This window comes from Phacochoerus africanus, chromosome 8 (assembly GCF_016906955.1).
Source record: "Phacochoerus africanus isolate WHEZ1 chromosome 8, ROS_Pafr_v1, whole genome shotgun sequence".
NCBI classification, from domain to species: domain Eukaryota; kingdom Metazoa; phylum Chordata; class Mammalia; order Artiodactyla; family Suidae; genus Phacochoerus; species Phacochoerus africanus.
In genome coordinates, this window is record NC_062551.1 from 132,471,364 (window position 1) to 132,486,300 (window position 14,937).

General features: G+C 37.2%; 1 pseudogene; it reads left to right on the forward strand.

The window, feature by feature from the left end:
• The first annotated feature begins 215 nt into the window (after window positions 1-215).
• Window positions 216-351, forward strand: LOC125134804 (uncharacterized; annotated as a pseudogene).
• Window positions 352-14,937: the final 14,586 nt, after the last annotated feature.

The window sequence follows — 14,937 nt, forward strand, 5'->3', positions numbered from 1 at the left end:
AATGTATCAAAGCCACAGGGTGTGTGGTTTGAAGTAGATGGGAGAATTGTCTAAGGCAGAAAAAAAAAAAAAATGTCAGTACTTTCTCCCCTCCCCCGTTATATCTTCACTCAGTGATAGTGCTGAGTTACATAGTAGTATAATTTCATCTGAGGTCAGATTATCCTTCTGGGGCACTAGTTACAAATAAGAGCCATGTTTTAATGGAATGAGGCATACTTACCTGGCAGGGGAGATACCATGATCACAAAGGTGGTTTTCCTAGGGCAAGGCTTATCCATTGCACTCCGGATGTGCTGACCCCTGCGATTTCCCCAAATGTGGGACCCTCAACTGCATAATTTAGGGGACTAAAAAATAAAAAATAAATAAATAAATAAATAAATGGCATGAGGCAAACACAGGATATGGCACTTTATCACTATCAGTCCAAATGGAAATTTGCCATTTTTCCCTTGATCGGTTCCTGGTTGGAACATTGTCAGGCCCATGTCTAACACTGAACAAATGGGAGTGATTATTGTTATTACCTACTTTTCCTACATGAGATTTTTGTCTGTTTAGCACTTCGCATAAGTTCTTTAACAAATCTGTGGTTCCTAGATTTTGGGAAACCTCCCATTTTATACACCCTAGAAAAGATTCCTTTCAGAATGAGACCAAGACACACGGCCACTAGGAAAATGTTGTCATTCTTCCAGCAGCCAAGTAAAAAGATTTATGACATAGTTTACGGGTAAGGTTTAGGGACAACTTACAGACGACTTGCCAAACTAAAAAGAATTACTGGCCAAATCTTAAATTTCTAACATTATTTCTCTAAACATTTTAGAGATTTTATTATTCAGATGTATTTATCATTGAGTACACAACCCCCATCACAAAATTATAAAATACCCAGACTGTATGTTTTCTGACAAAAATATAATGTCTGAAATATTTTCTCTAAAAATAAGCTCCAGTTCATGTGTGCAGGAAATGAGGTACCTAGTTTCTTGATATATTAGCATCTGATGGCATCTTAGTTCAGCATTTCCCATATTGGCATGGATACTATGAAAATGGTGTTTGATAATGGTTTGTTAAAAAGGCAAAATGAGATGCTTTGCTCCAGAATTTCTTTGAGTCTCGGCTAACAAATACATATTATAAATCTCCTAGGAGGAGCTGTAGAGTATGCTACCTTTGCCAAACACATGTCTGTGGAATATATTTTTCAGACAACTTTAATAGGATGTCCTTAAGAAATAACAGTTGAGGATCTATTGCTTTAGCAAACGTTCATATTTTTGTGGCTTTTCATTAGTGAATCATAGTTCAAATATGGAAATATTTCAATTCATGTATCACTTAAAAAGGATGCAACTCAAGAAAAAATATATTATTATTTCTTATTTATTAGATTATATTATTAGATCTAAAAAGATCTACATAAACTTATGCAATGATTTATTAGGTTTTAGTTTTCCATGGGAAAGCCATAAAATTGAAGGTGCATAGTTTACATTTTCTAATATATTTAGTAATGTACAAAATGGAAATCACATTTTGTTTTTAGAAGTTATCAAATAGGTTTGATATGTTTAAAATATCTTTTAATTTGGAAAGAAAACTTGAATTATGGATGAGACACAGAATAAAGAAATAGAAAAGATACATTATGATGACACAGTCAACATTCACTTGGTTTTTCACCCACCCGGGAAAGTACTTAAAGTGAACATTAAGGAATTTTAATTATTCTACAACTCTCCAGCAAAAGTGAAAAATATAACAAAATGAAAGAAGTCTTTTTGGGCTAAAAGTGGACATGTATTGCTATAAGCTGGGGCCTCTTATAGGCAAGGTGATGTACAATCCTCATCTTCACCACTGGAAAGATTAGAATAAAGAATAACTAGCTTCGGTTAGATATTTCAAAATTTAAAAAGGCTTGGAGGGAGTTCCTGCCATGGCTCAGCAGTAAGGAACCCGACTAGAATCCATGAGTGTGCAGGTTTGATCTCTGGTCTCACTCAGTGGGTTAAGTATCAGGCATTGCCATGAGCTATGGTGTAGGTTGCAGATGTGGCTCAGATCCCATGTTGCTGTGGCTGTGGCGTAGGTCGGCAGCTACAGCTCTGATTTGACCCCTAGCCCGGGAACTTCCTTGTGCTGTGGGTGCAGCCCTAAAAAAACAGCAAAAAACAAACAAAAAAAGGCACAGAAAAGTTGGTACTGAAGAATTCCTGGATTAAATCTTTGAAAATAAGATCTAATAATGAAAGATTAAGAAGGCAGAGTTAATTAACCTTGGGACCTGTGAATGAGGATAGATATGACAGGTTTCAGGATCACTGTGACATAATCATTCTGAATGGGTAAGGAACTAAGACTATAATTATCACCATTACTGGAAGAAGAAAAAGAGTATAGTTTGGGAACATTCTTGGTTTCTTAGGTAGTCAGGAAGACCATGAACTCTTTAATGTAAATATGTGACATAAATGGTATTATTATTGAAATTCTATACTACCCTTTTTTGAGAAAAATATGTAAATATATACACACATACATGTTTATATTTTTCAAAATAAAATTAAAATTATTTTAAAATTATTTAGGAGCGCAGAAGTAAAGATAATCTAAACTATGAACAACTCAGCCAGCCCAAGTTTTTAATGATCCACCTAACAGTGGAAAATTAGACCAAAACAGAGAAAGGGAAGAGTTACAGTCAAGAGTAACTACACCATTAGTGACTGACTAATGTGTGCTTTGCCATACAGGGCAGTGAAAATGTGTGAGTTTAGCATTAGACAGGTTTGATTTAATTCCACTTTATTCACTCTTTGTTAGTCACTTTACTAAAAGCTCATGATCTCTGTGAATAACTTCCTAGATAAAATGTGAAGAGAAATGCATGCCCCCTTTGTAGGGTTATTAGGAGAATTAGATATACTGTTGATAAAATATCTGGCTAATAATATTGCCACTGTTTATTGATAATCTACTCTATGCTTTTAAATAACTTTGTAGGGAAATTAGCAAAGCTCAGAAAAACCAAGAGGTACAAATAGCAAGAGAAATGCTTGAGATCTAGAATTCAAAAATTCAGGGAGTTCCCATCGTGGCACAGTGGTTAACGAATCCGACTAGGAACCTTGAGGTTGCAGCTTTGATCCCTGGCCTTACTCAGTGGGTTAACAATCCGGCGTTACCATGAGCTGTGGTGTAGGTTGCAGACGCGGCTCGGATTCTGCGTTGCTGTGGCTCTGGCGTAGGCTGATGGCTACGGCTCCGATTAGACCCCTAGCCTGGGAATCTCTATGTGCCGTGGGAGCGGCCCTAGAAAAGGCAAAAAGACAAAAAAAAAAAAAAAATTCAGCTCTCCTGACTTCTAATTCAATGCATTGTCTACTAAACCAGAGCAACTTCTCACCATCTTCTATAGCTCATCATAGTTTCACTTTTTCTTTGTGGAACAGTTTTCATTTTTTAACCTGTCTTATTATATTTTTATGTATTATCTTTATTCATAAATGATAAGCTTTTAAAAGCTCATCCATATTTATATCTCTCATTTTATTGCAAAAATGATTTAAATACCATAGTTGTTCCAAAATGCCTATTGAAAGAATAAATTAATGAATTAGAAAAGAATGGCTGCACTAATTAAATTCTCTTTCAATGGATCCGAGAACCCAACTAATTCTAAATTCTTCTTTAGTGAATGCTACACTGATGTGAGGTTGCCGTATTTAAAAATCATTATAAATATCTCAACTTTACCTTCTGGCAAACACTACTTAGATGTATAATCATAATGCTAATTTGAACTTTACATTTAATGCTTCTCAATAATTTTATTGCCATTGATACTAGCACTAATTTTCTACAGTACTTGAAAGTTTAAAACTATTGTGATTATAGAAAAAAAATAACAAGAAAAGAAATTCAGTTCCACATTTTAGCAGGCTCTCATGCAGTTAGGTAGTCAAATGCCAAAAAAAATGTGCCCAGTGACATTTTGAAACAAAAATTACAAGAATTCCTCTATAGACACACAATGCACACTTAAAGTCTTGAGATATGTAAAGTTAATCACTAAATTATAATAGGAAGAAAAACTCTGGCTAGTAAATAGATTGTTTTTCTAAAGGAGTTATACATATGTATGTATGTTTGTGTGGTGTGTATATAAGGATATATAAAGGATATTACAATGATGTTGGTATTATGCTAGAAAGGCTAGATTATAAATTTCAAATAACATTTTAAGGGACAAACGCTAGAATGTTAGAGAATTATTTTTGAGAAGGGAAAGGAAAAAAATAAGTTTGCTTCTGATTTTGTCAAAGCTGCAAAGTCCAAGGAAAGGAATCAGGATACATCATTTCTCTAAGCTACAATTTCAGGCTGATGGGAAGCAGCTGAGTGGTGATTACTATGAAGAGATGACACCAAATGAAATGGAGACATCTGAAAGTACTCAAGCTCACACCACAAAATGGTGGCATGTGTAAATTCTATCGGAGTCTTTGAAAGCTTATGATTGAGTGCTCACACAGCACAGTAGCAAATGGTTTCCTCTCCTATCATCCATGCTGAAATCTTCATGCTAATTACTCTTAGGGGCAAATGTCACATATGGATTTAAGTGGAAATTTCTGAAGGATATAAACTGCAGAATCGCTATTTGATTGAAAGTAGCTGAAGAGAGGCACAAGGGAAGAAATCGCCCTGTATGGGGACTGTTAAGAGACAAATCAATGGCTCTTTGCGGGAACCTTATTAATTTAATTTTATCCAGGCTCATGTATAACACCTGGTATTGCTGTGAAACCATGGTTCAAACAATATAGAGCTTATCAGAATTTACAGGTGAACTATGGGAAGACCAGGGAATGTTAAAAGATAAAGTCATAACCACATTCTTACTAAGGGAGGCAATGAACATATACATAATCAATTTTTCCTTCAGCTGCCTTCAATGTTTTTCCTCCTTACCCCTGTTTACTTTTAAGTTCCTCAGTTGCAGAAAGTGTTTAGAAAATGTTCTTTTTAACTAGCACTTTTCAGTTTGGGCAGACATATCACCTCATAGGAGCTCATGAAATGTATTGTCAAAAATCCATGACCACCAAAATAAATGAGATTATTCATATCTAATTATTATTGTATATTCAACATAGCACTCTATCATAGGAATTGGGTGGAGCTAGAAGAATTATGAGATTTCTGTCCATAAAGTGATTGTACTTTAGGTATATATATAAGATAAAATGAATCTTCCATCTACCAGCTGTAGCCAATAATCTTAAGTACTCATTCCTCCCATTCAATCACAAAGCCCCCTTGGCATTATATCCAAAATTTATTTCAAATCTTTCCATATCTTTCCAACACTCCACTCTAAGTTTCCATTATTCTTTCCAGGACTAATGTTATGACATTATGACCATTTCTAAAAGGTGGCTGTGTTGACTGCCCCTGCCCATTCTTTCTTGGCTTCCCTCTTCACTAAATTTATACTCTAAAACAAGAAGAGTAAAAGTTTCGAGATAAATTCTTCCCCTACTGAAAATCCATTCCATGAAACTTGGTATATGTTCAAACTCATAGCCATAGCCATTACTGCTTAAATGCATTAACCTCCCTCTATCTATTCAACCTCACTTTATACTACTTTTACTTTCTCCCATTGTATGAACCATCTAAACCGTTCTGGTTCTGAAAGCTGTTTGTAATTACTCTAGGATCTTTACATTAGCTATGTCCTTAGCTGGAATGTGCTTCTCTTGATGAGCACTTGGTTTTCTCCTTCATATGATGCATGTCTCAGCTGAAACTTCTCCTTAGGTAAGCTGTATTATTTAAACATTGCTGTGTGACAAATTGTACCATCAATTAATCACTTAAAATAAGCAACAAGTACGATATCACAATTTCTATGGATCAGAAATGCTTGGAGTGGCTTAATTGAATGACTGACTTAGGGTCTCTCACGAGTTTGCAATCAAGGTATAAGCCAGAGAGTTCAGTTCAACTGGGGGAGGATCCATGTCCAGGCTCATTCGTGTGGCTGTTGGAAGGCTTCAGGTACTCACTGAATATTGCTATTAGTTTTGCATCAGATGGGTCTCTTCATAGAGTTTCTTGAAACATGGCAGCTGGCTTCCCTTAGAGTGAGCCAGCAAAAAAGGGACCTCTCTCTTTCCCAGTGCAAGATGGGAGCCATAGTCTGTTTTCTAATATAATGCTGGAGAAATAATATTTTATCATATCTACTGTATTTTATGATTTGGACTCTACTCAAAAGTCTATGCTACACTCAGGGAAAATGTTTTTGGCAAGAGTGTAAACACCGATAAGAGAAGATCATTTGAGGACATCTTAAAGATGTCTACCTCAGTCTGTCCTAAGGTCCTGAATGATTCATGTTTTTTTCCCATAGCCAACAAAAGCTCAAAATTCAGAATCTCTATGTTTATACCTGGTGCAGATTTTCATGAGGCTTCTCAAGAATAGGTACTTAAATGCAGCTATTTGAGGACAGTTCCTCTTGATCTGTAGAGCTATGAAACTACACAGACAATACATGCTCCCCCTTCACACTTATTCAAAATACAGTGGTGGGACAGGCATAGTATAACTGCTGTCAACATTTGTCTTAAAAAATTAGGCACAAAGAAACGACTGGCCCATCGCAAGTCTGAAATCCAGGCAGGTAAATGTTACATATTCCTTAATTCATTTTCAAAGTCTGGAAATAAAATTTAGATGATCAGCTTGACACTCTGAGGTCTTGCATCCACTCTTGACTTATTTCTTTTCCATGAAAGGCAGTGTGTTCTTTTCGCTTAGGAGCTTACTAAGTAGTACTTTTGGTAGCCTCCTTCCTGCCAGTAGAATCATGGGGTTTAACCACCTCTTTCGTTTTATACCATCTCTGTCTCCTTTACTTCATGCTAGTAGTACATCCGCTAATATAATTCTTTTAAAAATTTTTTGGGCCACCTGTGAATCTTACTGAGATTTACTCAAAAACCATATCTTCCAAATTCTCATGGACACCTCTCCCTACAAAAGGGTCCTCCTGAGATGATTGCTGGACAATACTTGCAAGCTTATGAAAGATGCTACTGCTTAATTGAGACAGTCTGTGATATGTATCTCTAATCTCTGTAGTGACTTTTTGCGTAACCGATTAGTACCCTTGAAACAAAATCTTTGGGATTTTTCAGGCCTAACAAAAGTTTCACAGTCTCAACATCAGCTTCTTCTTTACACAGTGTTTTACAGGCAATACCCTGGATGTGATGTTTTCTCAGAGCCATTTATTTATTTTTATGATAATTTGCTGTGTGGAGAGACTGAATATATTTATTTATTTATTTATTTATTTATTTATTGTCTTTTCTAGGGCCGCTCCCTCAGCACATGGAGGTTCCCAGGCTAGGGGTCCAATTGGAGCTGTATCCGCCAGCCTACACCACAGCCACAGCAATGCCAGATCCAAGCCACGTCTGCGACCTATACCACAGCTCATGGCAATGCCGGATCCTTAACCCACTGAGCAAGGCCAGGGATCAAACCCACAACCTCATGGTTCCTAGTCGGATTCGTTAACCATTGAACCACAACGGGAACTCCCAAGACTGAATATCTTCAAAAGCATCAAGCTACGGCTTGTTGTTTATCAGTTCTTCCCTCTATTTAACTCTCTCATTATGCATTTTACATAAGCAGCTAGAAGAAATCAAGTGGCCACTCCAATACTTTGTTTTGAGGTCCCTTTAGCAATAGCAGTTCACTGGGAACATTTTCTATATTCCATATAATTTTCCACAGCAGTGTTGCTAAATATTCTGCCAATATTTGCTGACGTTTTTTGTTTGTTTGTTTGTTTGTTTGATCTTTTTGCCTTTTCTTGGGCTGCTTCCACGGCATATGGAGGTTCCCAGGCTAGGGGTCTAACTGGAGCTATAGCTGCCAGCCTACGCCAGAGCCAGAGCAATGCAGGATCCAAGCCGTGTCTGCAACCTACACCACAGCTCACGGCAACGCCAGATCCTTAACCCACTGAGCAAGGCTAGGGACCGAACCCACAACTTCATGGTTCCTAGTCGGATTCGTTAACCACTTTGCCATGACAGGAACTCCATTCCCTGAGCTTTTGATAAGATTTTCTTCACTTTGTGTAAATCCTCACCTGCAACATCCTCAGAGCCTCAAGATATTTTAATGTTTTCATTTAAAATTTCCCCAAACTCACTGCCCAATCTAAAATTCCTTGTACAGGGAGTTCCCTTTGTGGCTTAGAGGGTTACTAACCCGACCAGCATCCATGAGGATGCAGGTTTGATCCCCAGCCTTGCTCAGTGGATTAAGGATCTGGCATAGCAGTGAGCTGTGGTGTAGGTTGCAGATGCAGCTCAGATCTGATGTGACTGTGGCATAGGCTGGCAGCTGCAGTTCTGATTTGACCCCTAGATTGGGAACCTCCATGTGCCACAGGTGTGGCCCTGGAAGGCAAATTAATTAATTAATTTAATTAAAAACTCCTTGACCACTTTTGATATTTGTTATGGCAGCATTTCACTTCCAAGCCTCCACATATGAGTTTACATTCTATCACTGTGTAACAAACAGTAAAACACATAGCATCTTTGAGGAAGAAATAATTATTACTCTAGATCAGGTATCCTGGTACAGTGAACTAAGTGATCCTGGCTCAGTGTCTCTCACACACTTCAATCGAAATATCAGCCAGGACTGCAGTCATCTTACTGTTTGACTTGAGGATGTCAGGTCCTCACAGGTTGTTAGCCAGATACTACTTCTATGCCATGTATACTATCCAGAGAGTGAGCCCAAGACAGAGGCACAGTTTTTTTATAACCTAATCTCAGAAGTGATAACCCATTACTTGTGCTTATTTATTTATTAGAAGTGAGTTATTAAGCTCAGCTGACATCCAAAGGGGTGTATTTATAAGGGTATGAAGACCAGGAGATGAGGGTCACTGAGGGACATCTGAGAGTCTACTCACTGCAGATGTTACCTGTGACGAAGCTACGCAAGGAACAATTTAGTCACTCCTTTTATCATCCTATATTATTTCTGTATATTGTAATTTTTAATCTGATTCCTTTTATTTTTTATTTATGTCTGCACTCACCTCAGTTTCACAAATTAGAGTTAGAGCACCAGCTGAGGCTGCAAAAACAGACAAAAGAAAGTTAATGCAAACATTAGAAAGCATGTCAAGGAGTATGACATGATCAGATTTTCATATTAGAGTCAGAAAAGTAAGACTAAGATAACGAGTCCAATGTAGTTTAGAGTCAAAGACCACTTATCAAAGGTGAGCAATTTTTGGCATAAAATAAAGGAATTAATTCATCCTTCATGAATGTGGGTATCTAGATTTTTAGAAAGCATAGAGTTAGAAAAATTTAGATGGAACAAATAATATTATAGAAATTTGCAGAAGAAAATTTTCATTCTGGGAACTGTAGAATTTAATAGGAGCAGGGAGAATATTGGGAGACCAAGATGCTTACATACAAAATTAAGACATTGTCTTTTTGCCTTTTCTGGGGCTGCTCCGGCAGCATATAGAGGTTGCAGGCTAGGTGTCTAATTGGAGATGTAGCTGCCAGCCTATGCCAGAGCCACAGCAACGCAGGATCTGAGCCACGTCTGTGACCTACACCACAGCTCACGGCAACGCCGAGTCCTTAACCCTCTGAGCAAGGCCAGGGATCGAATCTGCAACCTCATGGTTCCTAGTTGGATTCGTTAACCACTGCGCCACGAGGGGAACTCCAAGGCACTGTCTTAATTGGTGATTGGGATGAATATAGGGGGAAAAAAACAATTAGTTCATATTTTTAAAGCTACTCTCTAAAATTATCTCAAACTATGGATTGGACTGTTATTTTCTTGGATTGGAGATCCTTTTTGACATTATCAAGGGCAAAGGCTTAAGGCAGATCTGGGAAATGAAGCCAGGCTGTGGGGTACAGTGGGTCTACCTTTAATAAGTAAAAGTATCAGAGAGAGTCTGGGGTATTGGAATAAGACTCTCATACAAAATAAGAATAAAAGGAAGTAGTTATTAGGAGTAACTCTAAAGCTACTTGAGAATATTAGAAAATGTGGTATGGCCAGCTAATCACGTTGAAAACCATGTGAAGTAAGCTGGCCTTTTTGCAGAGCTCTTGGTCTCACCCAGGTAGAGCCCAAACTGCCTACAATGCTTTCTCAACAAATCAGCATTCCTTTACTTTGTTCATACTAAGATCTTGGCACACATTTGTTAAATGAAACTAATTTGTGACTTAAGTTCTGTAATGGACTCCCTAATTTGACAGAAATAATCTTGCTTGGTACTTAGGATTTAGTCTGGCATGTGATGTGGCATGCAAAATTAATGTAATATCTGTGTTAAATGTCTGGGGGAATAGCAGGTCTTTTCAAATCATACTATAGAATATTTAGTCAAACTATTAGAATGACTGATAATTCTTTTTTCTCTAGCCCATAATATTTCTAGTCTATAAAATCATTATAAGAATTTTGCACACAAAATTGAGACTATTATTAAAGTTATGCTTTTTTTTTGTCTTTTGTCTTTTGTCTTTTTAGGGCAGCACCCGTGGCATATGGAGGTTCCCAGGCTAGGGGTCGAATCAGAGCTGTAGCCACCGGCCTATGCCAGAGCCACAGCAACGCGGGATCCAAGCCTATCTGCAACTACACCGCAGCTCACGGCAACACTGGATCCTAAACACACTGAGCGAGGCCGGGGATCAAACCCGCAACTTCATGGTTCTTAGTCGGATTCATTCCTGCTGCTCCATGTTGGGAACTCCAAAAGTTATGCTTTTCTAATGATATTGTGAACTGCTTCACACCAAACTGAAAACTTTTTTTTAATTTATTGATTAAAAAAAAACCAAAACAGGTTTATTTTGCAGTACATGTTACCCTTTGGTTATTACCAAATATCCTTTATAACTTGGCAAAATTAAAACTTTATTCATATCATGTTTCTTGACTGAACAAAATGTGCAATGAATGAAGCATGTGTTTATTTTTAATGGTAATGTTTTCGGACAGAAAATTAATATTTCATTCAGGCCTTAAAGGTGTCGATACTATAAAAACTGATTAAAATTTATATGTATATACCTATAAAAAATCCATTGAGAAGAATATTCTCATTGCTTGGTTTAGAATTTTTAGAAACAAAAGAAATTTATAAATTCTGTTTTTTTTTTTTTAAATGTTAATTAGGCTAAAATAGGCTCACAATTTAAGACTGAGACTCCATGGCATGTACAGTTGACTAAAGTAAAAGCAAAGAGCAATGATACCCTAAGATCTATGTATTAAAGTTTTGAAGAACAAGCAAACACTTATTCATAAAAATAGCTGTTTTTCAGACTTAGGTATTTTATGAAGATATGAAGGATTTTCCACAGGAAATTTATACAAAATAAATTGATACATTTTTTCCTAAATGTTATTAAAATTATCCAATTTTTTGAATATGCCAGTTATCTATTCACCACTTCAGAATGGTTTTTTCCAAGTGGAACAGAAGGTAGGTACAAGTGTCCTCTTCTTTTTGAAACTTTGTTTCATTCCACTTTATTCTTTTTTTCTCAATGAATTTATTACATTTATGGTTGGACAATGATCATCACAATCCAATTTTATAGGATTGCCATACCACACCCCCAGTGCCTCCCCCCACCTCCCCCAACATGTCTCCTTTGGAAACCATAAGTTTTGCAAAGTCTGTGAGTCAGTATCTGTTCTGCAAAGAAGTTCATTGTGTCCTTTTTTCAGATTCCACATGTCAGTGAAAGCATTTGATGTGGGTGTCTAATTGTCTGACTGACTTCACTTAGCATGATAATTTCTAGGTTCATCCATGTTGCTACAAATGTCATTCTTTCTTTCCTTTTAATGGCTGAGTAATATTCCATTGTGTGTATGTACCACATCTTCTTGATCCAATGCTCTGTCGATGGACATTTAGGTTGTTTCCATGTCTTGGCTATTGTATATAGTGCTGCAATGAATACTGGAGTACATGTGTCTTTTCGAGTCATGGTTTTCTCTGGATAGATGCCCAGGAGTGGGACTGCTGGACATCTCCACACTGTTTTCCACAGAGGTTGCACCAATTTACATTCCCACCAACAGTGTACTAGGGTTCCTTTTTCTCCACACCCTCTCAGGAACTTCTTGTTTGTAGACTTTTTGATGATGGCCATTCTAGCTGGTGCAAGGTGATACCTCATCATGGTTTTGATTTGCATTTCTCTAATAATGAGTGATATTGAACAGCTTTTCATGTGTTTTTTGGCTCTCCATGTGTCTTCTTTGGAGAATTGTCTGTTTAAATCTGCCCATTTTTTGATGGGAGGTGTTTATAAATTTTGGAGATTAATCCTTAGTCAATTCATTTGCAAAGATTTTCTCCCATTCTGTGGGTTGTCTTTTCATTTTTTGTTTAGGGTTTCCTTTGCTGGGAAGAAAATTTGAAGTTTAATTAAATCCCATTTGTTTATTTTTGTTTTCACTGTCATTACTCTAAGAGGTACATCTGAGAAGATGTTGCTGTCGTTATTGTTGGAGATTGTTTGGCCTATGTTTTGCCTAGGAATTTTATAGTATCTGGTCTTATATCTAGGTCTTTAATCCACTTCCAGTTTATTTTTGTGTATGGTGTGAGGGAGTGTTCTAATTTCATTCTTTTCCATGTGTCTGTCCAGTTTTCCCAGCACCCCTTATTGAACAGGATGTCTTTTCTCCAGTGTATATCCTTGCCTCCTTTGTCATAGATGAGTTGGCTGTAGGTGTGTGGGTTTAATTCTGGGCTTTTTATCCTGTTCCACTGATCTATATGTCCATCTTTGTGCCAGTACCATGTGGTTTTGATGATTGTTGCTTTGTAGTATAGTCTTAAGTCAGGGAGCTTGATTCCTCCAGCTCCATTTTTCTTTTGCAGGATGTCTTTGGCTATTCTGGATCTTTCGTGCTTCCAAACAAACTTTAAAATATTTTGTTGGAGTTCTGTGAAAAGTGTCCTTGGTAATTTGATAGGGATTACATTGAATCTGTAGATTGCCTTAGGTAGTATAGTCATTTTGATAATATTGACTCTTCCAATCCAAGAGCAAGGTATGTCTTTCCATCTATTTGTGTCATCTTTGATTTCTTTCATCAGTGTCTTATAGTTTTCAGAGTACAGGTCTTTTGACTCTTTAGGTAGGTGTACTCCTAGGTATTTTATTCTTTTGGATGTGATGGTAAACAGGATTGCTTCCCTAATTTCTCTTTCTGCTCTTTCATTGTTAATGTATAGAAATGCTATAGATTTCTGTGTGTCAATTTTGTATCCTGCGACTTTGCCAAATTCATGGATGAGCTCTAACAGTTTTCTGGTAGAGTCTTTAGGATTCTCTAGGTATAATATCATGTCATCTGCAAATAGTGATAGTTTTACTTCTTCCTTTCCAATTTGGATTCCTTTTATTTCTTTTACTTCTCTGATTGCTGTGGCTAGGAAATCCAAAACTATGTTGAAGAGTAGTGGCGAGAGCATACATCCTTGTCTTGTTCCTGATCTCAGCAGGAATTCTTTCAGCTTTTCACCATTGAGAATGACGTTAGCTGTGGGTTTGTCATAAATGGCCTTTGTTACGTTGAGGTAGTTTCCCTCTATGCCCACTTTCTGGTGGGTTTTTATCAGAAATGGGTGTTGGATTTTGTCAAAGGCTTTTTCTGCATCTATTGAGAGGATCATATGGTTTTTATTCTTCAGTTTGTTAATGTGGTATATCACACTGATGGATTTGCAGATATTGAAGAACACTTGCATCCCTGGGATAAATCCCACTTGATCATGATGTACAATCCTTTGAATGTATTGTTGGATGCTGTTTGCTAGTATTTTGTGGAGGATTTTTGCATTGATGTTCATCAGTGAAACTGGCCTGTAGTTTTCTTTTTTTGTGGTATCTTTGTCTGATTTTAGTATCAGGGTGATGGTGGCCTCATATAATGAGTTTGGGAGTGTCTCTTCCTCTGCAACTTTTTGAAATAATTTCAGAAGGAGAGGTGTTCGCTCTTCTCTAAATGTTTGATAGAATTCACCTGTGAAGCCACCTGGTCCAGGACTTTTGATCATTGGAAGTCTTTTCATCACAGTTTCAATTTCAGTACTTGTGATTGGTCCATTCATCTTTTCTTTTTTTTTCTTTTTTTTTGTCTTTTTACCTTTTCTAGGGCCACTCGCACAGCATATGGAGGTTCCCAGGCTAGGGGTCTAATCAGAGCTGTACCCACCAGCCTAAGCCAGAGCCACAGCAACTTGGGATCCAAGCCGCCTCTGCGACCTACACCACAGCTCACGGCAATGCCAGATCCTTAACCCACTGAGCAAGGCCAGGGATCGAACCTGTAACATCATGGTTCCTAGTTGGATTCGTTAACCACTGAGCCACGAAGGGAACTCCCCATTCATCTTTTCTATTTCATCTTGGTTTAGTCTTGAAAGATTGTACTTTTCTAAGAATTTGCCCATTTCTTCTAGGTTTTTGCATTTTATTGGTGTATAGTTTCATAGAGTAGACTCTTATGATCCTTTGTATTTCTGTGATGTCCATTGTTACTTCTCCTTTGTCATTTCTAATTTTACTGATTTGAGTCCTCCCTTTTTTTTTTCTTGATAAGTCTGGCTAAGGATTTCTCAATTTTGTTGATCTTTTCAAAGAACCAGCTTTTCGTTTCATTGATCTTTTCTGTGGTTTTCTTTGTTTCTATTTCATTGATTTCTGCTCTGATCTTTATGATTTCTTTCCTTCTACTAACTTTAGATCTTGTCTGTTCTTCTCTCTCAAGCTGCTTGTTTATTTGAGTTTTTTCTTGTTT